This window comes from Lepidothrix coronata, unplaced genomic scaffold (assembly GCF_001604755.1).
Source record: "Lepidothrix coronata isolate B3197 unplaced genomic scaffold, Lepidothrix_coronata-1.0 Scaffold7, whole genome shotgun sequence".
Classification (NCBI taxonomy): domain Eukaryota; kingdom Metazoa; phylum Chordata; class Aves; order Passeriformes; family Pipridae; genus Lepidothrix; species Lepidothrix coronata.
Window position 1 is genome coordinate 4,897,775 of NW_016690187.1, and position 15,677 is coordinate 4,913,451.

Here is a 15,677-nt window from a genome sequence, read left to right on the forward strand (position 1 = left end):
GGAGGTCAGCAAACCAGCCAGTGCCAAAATCGGTCCCTTAGTACCTGTAACAAAAGGCTCCAGCACACCTTCCCTTGTCCTATCACTGTGCTTTTCTTTCTTTTCTCCTTTTAAACATGCTTTTCTTCCTGCAGAGATCTACTGTGGGAGAGGCCTTATCTACACACACTCAGCCTCAACACAAGGCCTGAGGTTTCTGGGGGAGATAATGCAAAGTGTTGCCGTGCACAGCACTCAACAGACTTCCACACTGACCTTCATCAGGCCTGAGCAGGGGCTGGAATGCTTCTTGGGCTGCTTTTCTACGTGCCAAGGATATGCTATTTGCGTGTAACTGACTTTGCAGAAGGAGAGCCCACCCTTCCCCTCAGGCTGCATCTGCATGCCCTTTCCAGATGGCAGTGGAACTACCAGTCTAGTGGGACTACTTGAGAAGGAAGATTTGCCAAACGCTGGTTAGGGAATGAAAGAACCAAGTCACTGACCCAAGCCCCTGCTTGCACAGGAAACACCATCACACATCCCTCCATTAAATACTTCAAGCCATTTTAAAATTTCAAAATTGCTTTCCAGTACCGATTTTAAGGAGGCAGAGTATAGTACTAATACACCAGCTATCATCATCCAAACTCTCTCCACTACGATAGCAGCTGCAAAATATTCACTGCGGCTTGCAAAGAAGTGACTGGATGCAAACACCCCGCAAAGCTCCCTGTGAGGCTGTGCTGGCCACACCCTGATCCCCAGCCTTCCTCCTCCTCCTCCTGGGGAGAACAATGCAGCTTTGTCAGCACCAGGAGGAGTGAGCACCAGCAAAGTACAATGGCCTTTTTTATCCTAGCTTCAAGGCATTTGTGGTTGGAAAAAGAAATGCATTCATCTGGTAAGAGCAAGGAATATCTATGTTAGAACTGGGCTTTGCCCACAATTCTGGTTTGACCTCCAGGGAATAGATCTGAACACGGATCACAGCCAAAACATTTTAGCTTATTCCTCTCTCTTTGCTTCAGCTAATTTTGAGGGCCTGTTCTCATTCCTTTACCTGTATGTTAACTCTAGCAGTGATCTAACCTTTAGTTGGAAAACTTATTCCTATTATCAGGAAGACAGGTGGAAACACAGGCTTGCTCAGTGCTTGTGAACAAACTCATCTTTAATCCTTGAGGTCTATTTAGCCAGCAAAGAGTTAACACCCACACCTCTCAGTCAACAAATTGGCTTATCCAGGAAAAAAAAATATCCCAGAAAATTGGATGTCAGTAGATTATCCTTCTCCAGATCCATGGATTAGTGTGCTTGGAGAGGGTATCCAAGTGGAAAAGAATGTGATAGCACTGTATGTGCAGGGAGAGCCTTCACCTCCACTCCAGCTCAATTACTCATTTCTCTTATCACAGACATCACATGATGCCTACCCTCATGCCTTTTTTTGCTTAAGCCTATTATTGCATTTTTATAAATATTGGAAAGCCTGTTGAGATGGTGAAGTTTCTTGCTGCAATAGATCATATGTTAGCTAAATAATTTTGTTTCCTCTGTTGTCCTCCATTCTGCTCTTCCAGCATTAGTTCCCTATATTAAGGGATTGCAGCATCCATACTCCTTTCAATATCTCCATGACACACACATACACACACACACACACATACACACACACACACACACACAGGTTTCCACTTACAGCTTAAGGCCAAACTCTTCTCTCAGATTCTTTTAGGCCAGCCTAGAGCAAGTGCCACAGGCTCACATACCCAAGGATAAATAAATGACCCTGCACTTCCTGTGGTCTAAGGGAAGTTTGGAGCGCAGAGAGAAACCAGGAAGCAGCATAGCTGGTGGCAGCTGTGCCTCAAAGCCTGATGCTTTTTCATAGAGGAAACAGTGCAATCAAAGCCAGGATGACTGAATGACAACATGTGCAGTGGCAGATCTCTAAGTTCTCTTGTGTCAATGTGACATTTCTTCTTAGACCCCTGGCTTTGGGCTCTGAGTGCTTGTCTGACATTCTCTATTTTCTCTTTCTGCTGTGGGCTTTTGTGTTTGTTTGGGTTTTTTTCCTGCTTGCTTGTTTTTTTCCCCCCATTTAGTCTTCACAGTTACGGAAGAAACCTTGAAAATAAGAACCAAATAGATTTAGTTTGAAAATGAGAGGCTGATTAACATCAGGAAGAGGATCTCTAGCAGATTGAGGGAAGTGACCCTTCCCTTCTCCTCAGCACTGGTGACACCACAGTTGTTCCCAGTTCTAGGCTCCCCAGTACAGAGGCAGTACACAGGCATAATGGAGTGAGTCCAGGGATAAAGAGATGGCAGAGGAATCAGAGCATCTGTCATATGGTGGGATTATTTAGCCTAGAGAAGGGAAGGCTGAGGGACACCTTACCGGCCTGTATAAACTCCAGAGAATGTCAAGGGTTAAGGAATATGGATTCTGACTCTTCCCAGCTGTGCCCAGTGGCAGAACAAGAGGCAGTGGGCACAAAATGAAATACAAGAAATTTCGTTTAAACCAGAAAAAATAGTGAGCACTGGCAGAAGCTACCCAGAGAGGCTGTGGAGTCTGCATCCTTACAGATACTCAAAATGCTGACTGGGAATGGCCTGGAGCAGTGTGCTCCAGCTGACCCAGCCATCAGGAGGAGGTGGGACTAGGGGAGCTCCAGAGATGCCTCCCAACCTCAGTCCTTCTGCACTGCTGTGATTCTCTAACTGTATGCCAGAATTAAGATTTTAAATGTTAATTTCTAGCTTTAAAGACATGTAAAATTCTGGGAGGGGAGCGGATCTGTTCTTTTTCATTATTGGCAATATCGTGTTATGTTTCCCTTGGGCTGCAGTCCTCCCTCTTAAGAAGGTGGAAGCTCTGGGACCAGTCCTGGCTGTAAACCGCAGAGCCTGTTAGATCATCACCTATGGCAGCTTCTCCAGTGAGAGGTGAACACCACTTTAACCAAGCAAAGATGCAGCTTCAACCTTGAGGCATGCAGTGCCTGGGTAGCTTCCAGTGTGTTCTGTATGTTTGCCCATTTAAACAATCACTCATGAAACTGAACCTGGAGGTGGAAAAGGGGAAAGATGTTAAAAACTCTAGATTAATTTGTTTGATGTTTGTTTCAGAGATTTGCAGGAGGATTTTCATCAGCATTGTTGACTTTTAAAGGTTTCACATTTAATTTTTGAAAGTCTGATAAGAGTAATCAGTAGCTGTATTTATTCCCCTTCATTCTTTTACCTGTTTGCTGAGATTAAAAAAAACAAACCACTTTCCTAATATAAAAAAAATTAAAAGTGGTAATAAGCCAAATAAAACTATTGCCAAAAAAAATCAGACTTTCCTCTTCTTTTCGACTATCTCACATCCCAGATACAAACTCTTCAAAGAGAAAGTGGTAGAAAGCATTTTGAGATGTTAAGGTTCTTAGCAGTCCAATGCAGAAAGATGAATCACAGAATCACAGAACCATTGAATGGCTTGGTTTGGAAGGGACCCTAAATATCATCTGGTTCCAACCCTACAGTGAAGGACAGGGATGCCACTCACTGGGTAAGTTTGCTCAGTGCCCCATCCAGCCTGGTCTCAAACACTTTCAGGAATACGGGTCATCCACAGCTTCTCTGGGCAACCTGTTCCAGTGCCTCACCACCCTCACAGTAAAGAATGTCTTCCTAACATCTAGTTTAAGACTCTCCTCTTTCAGTTTAGAACTGATCCCCCTTGTCCTATCACTATCTGTCCATGTAAAAAGTCATTCTCTCTTATTTTCAAAGGGCTCCTTTAAGTAACCTCTTCTCCAGGTTGTTCAGTCTGGAGAAGAGAATGTTCAAGTATCAAGTTATGAATAATTGGGGAACTTAATCCTGTATTTGGTATTTGATTCAAAAGAGGGGGATGCTTTTAATTAAGTAAGTATATAAATTTACAAGATCAGAAGTGTCCCTATTTGAGATTGCTCAGTTTTCTGTGTACCTATTCTGAAACACTGCAAAGAATCCAATTTTGGGGAAATGGTGAGGATTACTCTTCTGAAAAACTGTCTCTGAGTGATGTAATCCAAGATCAAGGATCAGTTGGAGAATACTGTCCACAGCAAAACAAGTATTGCCAGGGGAATTGTCCCTTGAATCCTTTATTCACTGAATTATTGCAGAAGAATATTTCTCCCTCCAGACACTTGCTCAGTTATAATTTGATCATAGCCTTGAAATTGCATTTGGAAAGAATATTCTAAAAAAGGGTAAAGATGGAAAATACTTTGACTTTTAGAAGTTCAATACTGAGTGGACAGCTCCTATTATTATTCTACTCAGCAATTAACTATTGCTGTACACTAGAACTGATTAAGAAAAATGTAAGTGCTCATGGAATGAAAAGAAATTAAAATTTTCTTTTATTTATTGTACCTACTTTTTTGTGATCTCAGACATTTTTTCTCTATATATTTGATCTCAGTTTTGAGTAACATGATTCAACTGATCTGTCCTAAGACACTTAAAGCACAAGGAATTCCTGTGCGTTAGGATACATTCTAAACTTGCTACATGCACTAGTGTAGTTTATTGTGGAATTGAGGGAAGTATCTTGAAAATAAATGATGCCTTCAGGTAAACCCATTCAGATGCTCAAGAAAGAAGCTCAGGTAGGCTGTCCTGCTCAGGTACCTGTAGTCAGTCTCCACTGAGGTCACAAGCTTTTTTGGAAAAGAGGGCCATTTCTCAACATCTGCAACATACCAACTATGCTGTTTGTGCCCAGTAAACAAATAATTTGAATAACAAATGGAATTGTTTCTAAATATAATGTTTCACAAAGCTTACGGAGATGCCATCTGCTCTGTAAGGTGGAAAGCTGGAGCGTACAAAAACTTCCGTGTGTGCTTAATTTTACACCCTCACGCAGCCCCAGGGACATTCAAACACATAAAATTGAGCAGATATGTAAACATTTGCAGAGCTACAGCTCCATAATTGGTAATTTGCAGCCACAGTATTTTTCAAGGATCTGGAAAGAAGTTCTATGGCAGAAGGTGCCTTGAGGGTCAACAAAAACAAGCTGTGGGCAGCTCATCTCCACTTCTATTCAAGCGCTTGGCTTAATATGCNAAAACTCACCCAGTTTGTAGTGGAAGGATGGCACATTCCCAGCACTCTGGCATCTGAGAGACAGAAGAACATATCTCACTCCTGCTCAGAGCTGGAAGTGAAAATAGAGTGTGAGGAATCCAAAAGGAAGTTGTTGAATGCGTGGCAGATGTTGTTACATTTGGCCTAGCAGTACTCCATGTGGCAGGCACACGACTGGTGATCTTAGCCAGAGAGGTTAATGGTGATGGGCACTTCTGTGTGAGGGTTTTCTTTCAAAAGAAAGTGGAACAAATGTTATAAGTGAACTAATAATGGCAGGAATAATAACAACCAAAAATTAGAATAAGGGGAAGGGAAGCTCAGAGATAATGGCACGTCAGCTGGGAAAATAATACATCAACAGCAAAGAAGAAACATGGATGATAATATTATGGGAAACTGGGCTGAAGAGATATCTCAAGACCACTCTATGTACCTCCACCCCATTTCCCTGACTTTTGGCACCCACATCTCCCACAGGCAACTGCAGAGTGAGGAAGCGATCCGCACTAGTATGAATCACGGCTTTCTAGGCCATTATTCATAATGGGAGCTCTGCCTGAGCAGAGGTGCATTACTCGCATATTGAAGATGATTTATGTGGGTTTTACGTAGCTGCTGGGCTTTAATTATTCACTTGATTATCAATAAAAAATAAGCAGTGAGCAGTACAGAATGTTAACGTGTCTGAAAGGGACATGCAGCCACTTGTGTGAAACGAATGTGCACATGCACGGAGGCATTCCTGCCCTGTCAGTGCCAGGTATGAGCACAAATTCACAAGCAGGATTAGCACATTTCTTTCCTTTTCTTCCCTATCCCCTCCCCACCTCTTTCACAAACAAAATCTGCCAACCTGTTCATCAGCTCTGATCATTACACAGACAAATGTTTCAGCAAAACACGTGCCAAATATCCATTGATACTGGCTGAAATTCAATATGATGAAATGAATTGATGCTGAGGTCCCATTTGGTGCAATGCAATATCTGATCAATAGCAAGTAATTGGACATCATTTTCTGTAGGATAGAGAGCTGGGGCTGTTACATCACTCTGAGTTATGGATCATATTAATCACTGCCTAACTGTTTCATCAATGTAATTTCTTTTCATCAACATGCTGTGGCATTTAGAATGTTGGACATAAAACCTCGATACTGTATTAACTTGAAATTAAAAGCTGTGCAGCCCAATGAAATGGAACATCATTACCATGGGTGTGAATAGTGTTCTCACATTGTGGCACAAAATTATACAATTGGCGCCTTTAACAAGCAGCGTGAAGTGACAGGGGAAAAATCAAATAGCAAGAACTCATCTAGACTGTGGGTATATACACTCATACAAGCCTTACTTTCAGTTCTTTCTCCTTAGTTGCAGTCAGTGTAAGACCAGCAGGGAGAGAAATCTGCGTTTCTTTTAAGCTTTTGCTAGTTTACGAGTGTTTGCAAGCTGTGGGTCTACTGAGGATACATTAACAGGGCAGGTCTAGCAGAGGATGAGATATGGTCTCTCCATCCCCCTTCCTAGCATGGAAGTAGGTGCACATCTGCCACTGCTCGTTGGGATTCCTGTTGCTTAATCTATGATCTTCCCATTTTAGCTTTCTTCAAGCCTCTCTTTATACTCCACCAGAGGTGTATTTTTGTAGGTTGGTACCATTACCTTCTATTAGATGACTCAAAGTCACTCTTTTTCCATCACACACTAGCAGGAATCCTTACTCAGCATTTGGCAGTGAAAGAAAGCTTTTAGACTAGTCAGTCAGAACTAGTGCCATTGGCTCTGCCACAGCCAGAGATAAGAGGCAGTTTCAGTCAGACCGTGGCCCAGTCCTGCTCTGAGTGACAAAAAAGCTTTTTGAGGGGCACACTTCGGACACCTGCCTGGGCAACTGACTGCACAGTCTGACACTCCACCACTGAACCCAAACCTCATAACACATACTGCTGTCTGCAATAAAATCATCACAGAAAACTGGAAAGAATTCTGGCTGATCCTGGCTTCGTGATGGGGCAAGACATCCTCCCACACTCTGGTTTCTGTGGGAAATAAACTGGGGAAAGTAAAAAGATGTTGAAGCCAGACCCCTCTTTCAGACTGTAAACACAGAGCACTTAGTTTATGTCTCGCCCAGGAGCTGAATGACCCTGTCTAAGCCCGTAGATAAAGCTGGCAGAGAACAGACTCAAGTCTCTGTTATTACACAGAACAGCAATGGGACTGTGTCCTGCCTGGAGAGCGAACAAAAAGGCAAGTCAATAGCAGAAAAAAGCTGACAACAGATCATATTCTCAGAGCACCTGCATTTCCCACTGATAGCAGAGCTGTGGGTGCCTGGCACTTCTTAAAATGTAACCAGCTTTTTTATCCTGTCTTAGGGGAGAGCTTTTTTCTCTGTTCTCTGGTGTGAAGCCTGTTGGGAAAGACAGGATGAGAGCAGATAATAACAATAATAGCATTTCAACATCTCCAGCTTATGGTTTCTTGCCATATTTGGTGATTGTTTTCTTTAAACTCCAAACTCTGGGTCTGTGGGAATCTTAGTTTTCTCTTAAAAAAATGCTTTCTTTTCCTTTTGAAGGGGTAAGAAAAGTCTGAAAATCTGTCATCCAACAGAACTTCAAAATTATAAACCTAAAAAAAGAACCTTAAGAGTACATTACGGTTAAACATCTGCATTTTTAACAGTGATTTCATGACTTCTAAGAAAGTCTTATTGTTAGGTTTTAAGTGCTGGGAAAAATTGACTTTCACTACAGCTTGCAGGTTGGATAAAGTCCTGAAAGAAATACTTGTAAGTGCCACTGGTCAGAAAAAAACCCTGAGTTACGGAAAAATGGATTTTATGTGCAATTTTCTGTGCTTTGTCTTTTCTGTACTTCCATCTGGAATTAGAAACACAACAGACTCAGTTCAGGGGTGGAGGCAAAAGGGAGACTGATAGTTTTTTATTTCCAACCCTGCAAAGGAAAATGATTCCTTACATGATTAAATTTAAGTATATACCAAGTAGATCCTGACTTCATATTTCAAGTTGCTCAATAGAAGTGTTTTGTTTACATAGAGAAAAAGAAAATTGTGTGACTACTGCTTTCAGAGCTAAAAGATGTTGGATCTCTAAATAAACCCTGTCAGGAAGTATGTGAGTCCAGCTTGGTTTTGTTTTTAGCTAAAGAAGTCAGAACCTCATATTAATGGTGAGTTGAGGCCTTCAGTGGCAGACCTACAGTATCGTGTACAGCAGGAACTGGTGCAGCCCAATGAAATGGAACATCATTACCATGGGTGTGAACAGTGTTCTCACATTGTGGCACAAAATTATTGAGGCCACACCAGCAATTTCTTCACTGAATCTGCACGAGACATCTTAAAAGTATTTCGAGATTGGACAGTGCCTGTACAGACAAGAGAACAGGGCTGTAGCAGAACATAGCACAGGGGTTTTTTTGTCTGTGACTGCTTAGGTTTAAGCATCTCTAACTAAATCTTCCAGTCTCCCTTCTCCCCATTTCCACTGCTGACCCTGGCTGTTCCTGCCTTTAATGGTACATGCTAAATATGTAAATGTGTGCCTGTTGTTTGAGTGTTTTTATTCATACTGTTCCATTAAAGCTTAAAGTGATCCTGAAGCCACTCTTTAGGGAGTGCTCCTTCAGAGTAAAGTCCATTGTAGTCACTGTCACAGAGTAAATCATCTGTGCACACACATGCACTTACACACACAGCTTTCTCTTTGTTTTTCCACTTCCTGTTGCTGCCAGTAGCACCAGTAACTCTCTACTGGTATCTGTTGGTGCCTTGTAATGGAGAGCTGATCATGACATTGGCAGAATGGGAAGAAGCCTCCATAAACCCCACAGAAAGTCAACTATAATTGCTTCATAGCTCCACCTACTTGATTCAAACTCCCCTTTATCCTCTGTCTCTGCTTCCTTTAATCTAAAATGAGAGCTATTCAGAGTGCAAAGACATTTGCTCTTTGTCTATGGAAAACAACCCCCCATAACCCTTTTGTCTGTTCGTGTCACTCAGATAATCAGCCACGTCCTCTCTTCAGTGACAGCTCTCCAAGTGCACCTACTTTCTGCTCTATTGTTTTACTCCTGCATTTGTTAGAATGACTTATTTTAGCAACTAATTAGACTAACAGTCATACAAAGATAGGCCCAAAAATGTAAAACCATTTATGGAAGGGAAATGAAGACACTGTTATCTTAAAAGGAGAGAGTCCTCTACTAAATTCACTGATGTTAGCCTGCTGGGGTTACCTGCCAGAAAAGGTCAAGATGTAATTATGATGGGTGTGCTGAATGTACTGTATCCCTGATGCATGAGAATCTGTGAGGTCTAAGTATTTTAGCAGTACCCAAGACAGATTAAAACCCTTTGAGAACATTAAAAGCAAAGTAAATGGTAATGTCCTACCTAGGGGATGGTGCTCAAACACCCTGCAGGGAGAGCACACCCTGGAGCTCTGGAGCAAGAATGTGGTGCCTTGAGATCTCTTCATCATTTCACAGTGTATTTACTGAGCAGTAGATGGGCAGCTTTGCTACTCTGTGCTCAGCTCCTCACATAGAGATGTCATGATTATTTCAGCCCACCAAATTCTCGAAAATCTAAGAGTAGATGTCAAAATATCAAAGACTACTGTCCTTTTTTGTGTATTACTCTTATTATCAGTGTACCAGATGAGACTTACATAATGTGTTGTGGTATTTATATAGCACTCATCACCAGGGCACTTGAGCTTCCTAAAAAGCAAGACATTAAACAAACCCATTTTTTCCCTACAGCCAACTAAATCATTTTTACAGGCACTTAGAGAACTTGCACACTCCTGTAATTATTGTCACATTGTCTCTGTCATTCACTTGGTCATGTTCAGGAGCACAATTCACTTCCCCCAGTATTAATGAGTAATAAATAATTCATACAAAAAATAAAAAAGACACCTAACAAAAGAGACATGGAAATACTTCATGTGGTGACTGCATTTTATAGTCTGTGATGTTGATTTCTGTGGTAAAGCCGTGTAGATTTTAGAGAAAATGATAACCTTTCCTTACATTTTGAACATCCTATAGAATAGAATACAATTAACATCTTTGTCAGATAATATAATCTGGTAGAATGGCTCAAAAAGCTTGCAGAAGACAGCACTCTATTTCAATTCCAGAACAGAGCACTGCTGTACTTCTACAGACTCTCCCTCTCAACTTCTGCAGAACTTTCCAAGGGGGTTTGCCTATGAAATGAGAAGAATGTTACTGTAGAGAGATATGAAAACATCTGGCCTAAATTTAATACCAAAAGCTGCCTTGGGAAGCTTAAACATGGTGTGACTATTCAGCTTCATGATAAAGACGTCAGGTGTGCTCAGAAGAGGGTTGAATGGGATAAAACCAGAGAAATAATAGGACAGTGCCCAGAAGATACCCAGTCAAAATGCTTTACCTGCCTCCTAGTGACAGGTGGAGTACCAAGTCCCTGGCTACTGCTCAGCAGAGGCAGCAACCAACCATTCTGTGGAGTTGCCAGACCGATGCTTTTCACAGCCTGTGAAAAGCTCCTTTACCCCAGGGATTCAAAGGAAACGTCTGGTCCTCACATGAGAGACAACACGAATTATTTTGAGCATAGAAGGAATCAGACATCTTTGTTCAATCAGCATGTGTCTGTCCAACGTATATGGGACCTCGCAGTTGTGTTCTACATGAAAGAGCTGCCTGGTAGCCTGCCATGAATACTATCCATGCCTACACAAACCAGTCCCTTCCCACTCAATTGCCTTCTTACACCAGTCCTGTTTTGAGTGTACCCCTACACAAAAGGTCAAACTTGATTTTGTGGGGTTTTTTTGGCTGCTTGGCTTTATTGTTGTTTTTCAGGAGAATGGCAATGAAACAGAAAATACTTAACTATTGTTGTTCATTCTCCTATAAGCTGATGTTAATTTTGATCTAAGCTCCAAGAGGGATCCTGGACAGAGGGGCCTTCGGTGCAGTTAGACAAGAGGAGGAAGCAAATGGGTGGTTGGTGTTAGAACCCAAATACTGTTTACATTCTGGTAAACAAATACGAAAGTTAAAAACAATCCCTTGAAAAACAACAGAACACAAATTCAAAACCACACAGATATGAGATGTCAGAACTGTGCAACCCTAATTAACCCTCCTGTGTGCATGCATTATCTAATTGCATAAGCATGTATTATTTCTCCCCAGAGGGCCTGTGTCTCACAACGCAGAGGACAGACTAAATCCACCATGCAAGAAGCTGCTCAATATTTTCCTTTCTCCTTCTGTTTGTGTGGTCCCAGGTTATTTACTGAACACTATTCACTTCATGCTGAAGGTAGGATTACTCATCTCATCATGGACATTCTTGTCACATTCCTGACTTTAGCAGCTGTGGACCTCACATAAATTAAAACATTTGTTTTCATTTGTGTAAAAGGAGGGCTTGGCATTATCCCCATTTAGCTGAGGAGATCACTGCTGAGCAATTTCTATGAGAAATTCAATTGCTCTCTCTGAGATGGCTAAGAAAACTAATGAAATATGGTTTCACTATGAAGAGATCTGTTCAGTTTTAATAATAAGTGATGCTACCAGTCCTGCATAAATTTTGTATTTTTTATCCCAACCAATGTTAGCCTAGATACCCTCATTATTCTTAAGAATAATTAACCCATTTTTCAGAATCCCACCAACTCCTTTGATTGAACAGCCATTGTGAGATGAACCCAAACAACAGACTTGTCTTACTCTGCCGCAGAATTATCAAGACTTGAGCTGCCCTGGAATGAAGTCCTTTGCACCACCGAGGCTGACTTTCTCGAACTTTTGTCACCCAGTTCCTTGCTACACTAACAAGTCTCATTTGTCTTCTTCAGTCTCTCACAACATAATTTTAATGTTCTTCAGGAGTTCTTATATTTTGGAAATACATGCCACGAGGGGAAAAATATTTTTTTCCTTTAATTTTAAAACCCCACAGTTTTTACAAACACCTGTCACTGTTTCTGTCTCTCCAATCAGTGAGCAGTGTGGGTGTCTCTCTCAGTGGGAGATGACAATTTGATGATACTTCATCAGTGTGGGACTCCTGCTGAGAAGTAGATTGAGACAAAGGAAATGCCTCTCAGCATTGGAACAAATAAGAAATCAGATTTTCTCAGTTATTGTTAGGTAAGTTCAATTTCTTTTATTTTTTGAACTAAGTCTGGCTGTGTGTGTACTGGCATTAACATCGGCCAGCTCACTCACATTTCTCTCTCTCAACTACACAGGCATTAGTGTTACCAGCAAAATGACAGTCCTCAGAAAAAAATACCAGGCTGAGATCCAAGAGCAGTACTAAAATGCCAGCCTCACCAGAGATTTCCTGCAAACCTCAGGTAAGGTTTCTTTAAGGTCTCTATTCACTGAAGAATAGAAGCCCAGAGCAACAATCCTTTAATCAGAAAGTTTATCTTGTTCCTGGTGCTATGTGTGTTTTGATTTGTATTTTCAAGGCTGTCTGCATTACCAGGAAGCATAGATATGCTTAAAAAAAATAATGAAAAAAGGCCTTAAAAATGATGTATTAGTAAAAGCAGAGAATGTAAAAATACAGGGCAAAAGAATTGGGGAGGGAGTGAAAATCCAACCTCCCTGAAATCAGTTGGAGATGACAAATCAAAGGGAGCCTTCCCACTCATTCTTTGGAACAGAATGCCCTATTGCCTCTTAGATTGCTCACAGTGAAGAGAGTCACAGACTCCCTGCAGGTTGACAGAATATTCAGTGCATGAGTGGCTGGCAACAAAGTGCCCAAACTCAGGCCACATTAAGAATAACAAGCTGATGGAAATTGTTGTTGGAAATCCTCGTGGTCATTCAGTGTGATGGGGTCCCCTTTTCTTGCATTATGGGCAACTGGGACCCTGTGAAGTTACATAGCAGAGAGATTTCAGACCATCTGCAGCCATCATCTGGACAGTAAGGAACAAGTGACATGAGTGGCATGTGTTAGCCACATACACAGTGCTGCAGGGTTATGAAAGCATGGTGTGCATGCTCTTAGGAGGATACAAGTGCACTTTGTACTCCTACACAAGGGGAACAAACTGGGCCCAGTTCCTCTTTCCTACTGGGACAGTTTCTGTCCCTTTGGTCAGGCATTGGGCAGTCCTCGATAAGCAGGACTAAGTATACTGCAGGGAAGAAAAGCTGTCTTTCTGGGAATTTAGGTGCCACTGGAGCTGAAGTCCAAGCTGGAGAGGGACTTTTTACTACAGCATGCAGTGACAGAACAAGGGAGAATGGATTCAAACTAAAAGAGAGTATTCTTTAGATTAGATATTAGGAAAAAATTCTTTATTGTAGGAGTGGTGAGGAACTGGAACAGGTTGCCCAGAGAAGTTGTGGATGCTCCATCACTGGAAGTGTTCAAGGCCAGGCTGGATGGAGCTCTGAGGAACCTGGTCTAGTGAAGCACTGGACATTGGAACTAGATGACCTTTAAGGTCCCTTCCAACCCAAACCATTTGGTGATTCTATATCAGGAATAACACCTGCTCATTTCTGGCCAGGCTGTGGGTGGCCCTTCCTGGGTCTTTGAAAAGCATGTTGCAAAGATGATGCAAAAAATCTTTCTGCTCTAAATGCATCCTCCTCCTTTCTTCCTTTCCTTATTTCTTCAGGTTCCAGGGACAATTCTTTCCTGGTGTCCCAACTCATTTCATCAGTCTCAAGTAAAGGTGGAATAGAGATTGTTTTTTCCCAGACAGAAGCACAGTTCATGTCGCATTTCTTCTGCAGGCAGATGGGTCTCTCAGGAGACCATGGATGAATGGTATAGCACCATCAGCAATAGTGGTAGAAACCTGCCCTACATCTTCATGGTGTAATGTCTCTATCCTGTTGACCCATAGTCCATACATCTGCATCTTTCTGTAGCTTTGCTGTACTCCTTTCAGTTCCTCCTGGGATGCCAGGTCCTGAACAGCTCACAGTACAAGCCACAGCTCATGATGTCCAGCTGACTTCTACTGTCATAAACAGGCTGATATTTGTTTAATTTACTGAAATAAATGCTTCTCCTAGCTGTTTGGAAAGCAAATCCCTCCTTACCCTCCAGCTGGTATTTGCTGTACTTGAGTGAGCTTGGTAAAAAGCTCGGGTTATAATTTAATGTTGCTGTATTTGTGCAGAACCAACAAGCCTTTCTTAAGGTCTCTTATAGGTTTTTAAGCCAAGGAACTGCTCTTTTCCTGAGGAGCTCTCCGGTGCCTTATCAGCACTGCACACAGCAGATCTTTGATCAGGGACAGCGAGTAAACAACATATTACGTGCAGCAACATGTACCGCTGAGCATAATAATATATTGAAGCAGGACCTTGCTGAGCTTTCTGAAGTTCCACGTGGAACCTCTTTTTTACTATTAACTGTGATGGGTTGACCCTGACTAGATGGCAGGTGCCCACCAAAGCTGCTCTCTCACTCACCTCCTCAGCTGGACAGAAGAGAGAAAATACAGTGAAAGAACATGGATAGGACAGGGAGATAAGGACAAGGAGAGATTATTCACCTGTTACAGTCATGGGCAGAAAAGAATCGACTTGGGGAAATTAGTTAAATTTGTTACTGATCAAATCAGGGTAAGATAATGACAAAATAAAAACAAATTTTAAAACACCTTTCCTCCCACTCCTTCCCTCTCCCTGGCTCAACTTTACTGACAAATTCTCTGCCTTCTCTGCCTGAGTGGCACAGGGGGAGAGAGGGCTACAGGGTGCAGTCCTTTAGGAGCAGACTACTCCAGCATAGGATTCTCTCTCCACAGGGCAACAGGTCCTGCCAGCAAACCTGCTTCACTCTGGGCTTCCTACTGGGTCACAGCCTCTTTTTAGCATCCACCTGCTCTGGTGTGGGGTCCTCCATGGGCTGCAGGTGGATATTTGCTTCACCATGGATCTCTGTGGGCTGCAGAGTACAGCTGCTTCACCACAGTCTTCACTGCGAGCTGCAGGGGAATATCTGCTCTGGTGCCTGAAGCACCTCATCCCCCCTCTCTTTCTCTCACCTTGGTGCCTGCTGAGTTGTTTCTCTCACATGTTCTCACTCCTCTATCTGACTGCAAATGCAGCTGCAGGTTTTCTTCCCCCTTCTTAAATATGTTAACCCAGAGGCATTACCACTGTTGCTGATGGACCTTGCTTGGTCAGTGACAAGTCCACCTTGGAGCTCTCTGGCATTGACACTCTTGGACATAGGGAAAGCTTCCAGCAGCTTCTCAGAGAAACCACCCTGCAGTTCCCTGGTTCCAAAACCTTGCCATGCAAACACAATACATTTACTGACAATGAACTGCTTGTTGTTCTCTTAGCACAGTACTACTGAATGGCAGGAGCTGTGGCTCTGTTCTTTTCCATAGGTCTTTGCTAGAATCCTAATGTGAAAAATTTGGACTTTACTGTAAGAAGGCATCAACACAGCTCTGTTGATATCCATGCTGAGTGATTCCAGAGAGATTATTTACAATTTCAGTGCTTTTGAGCACAA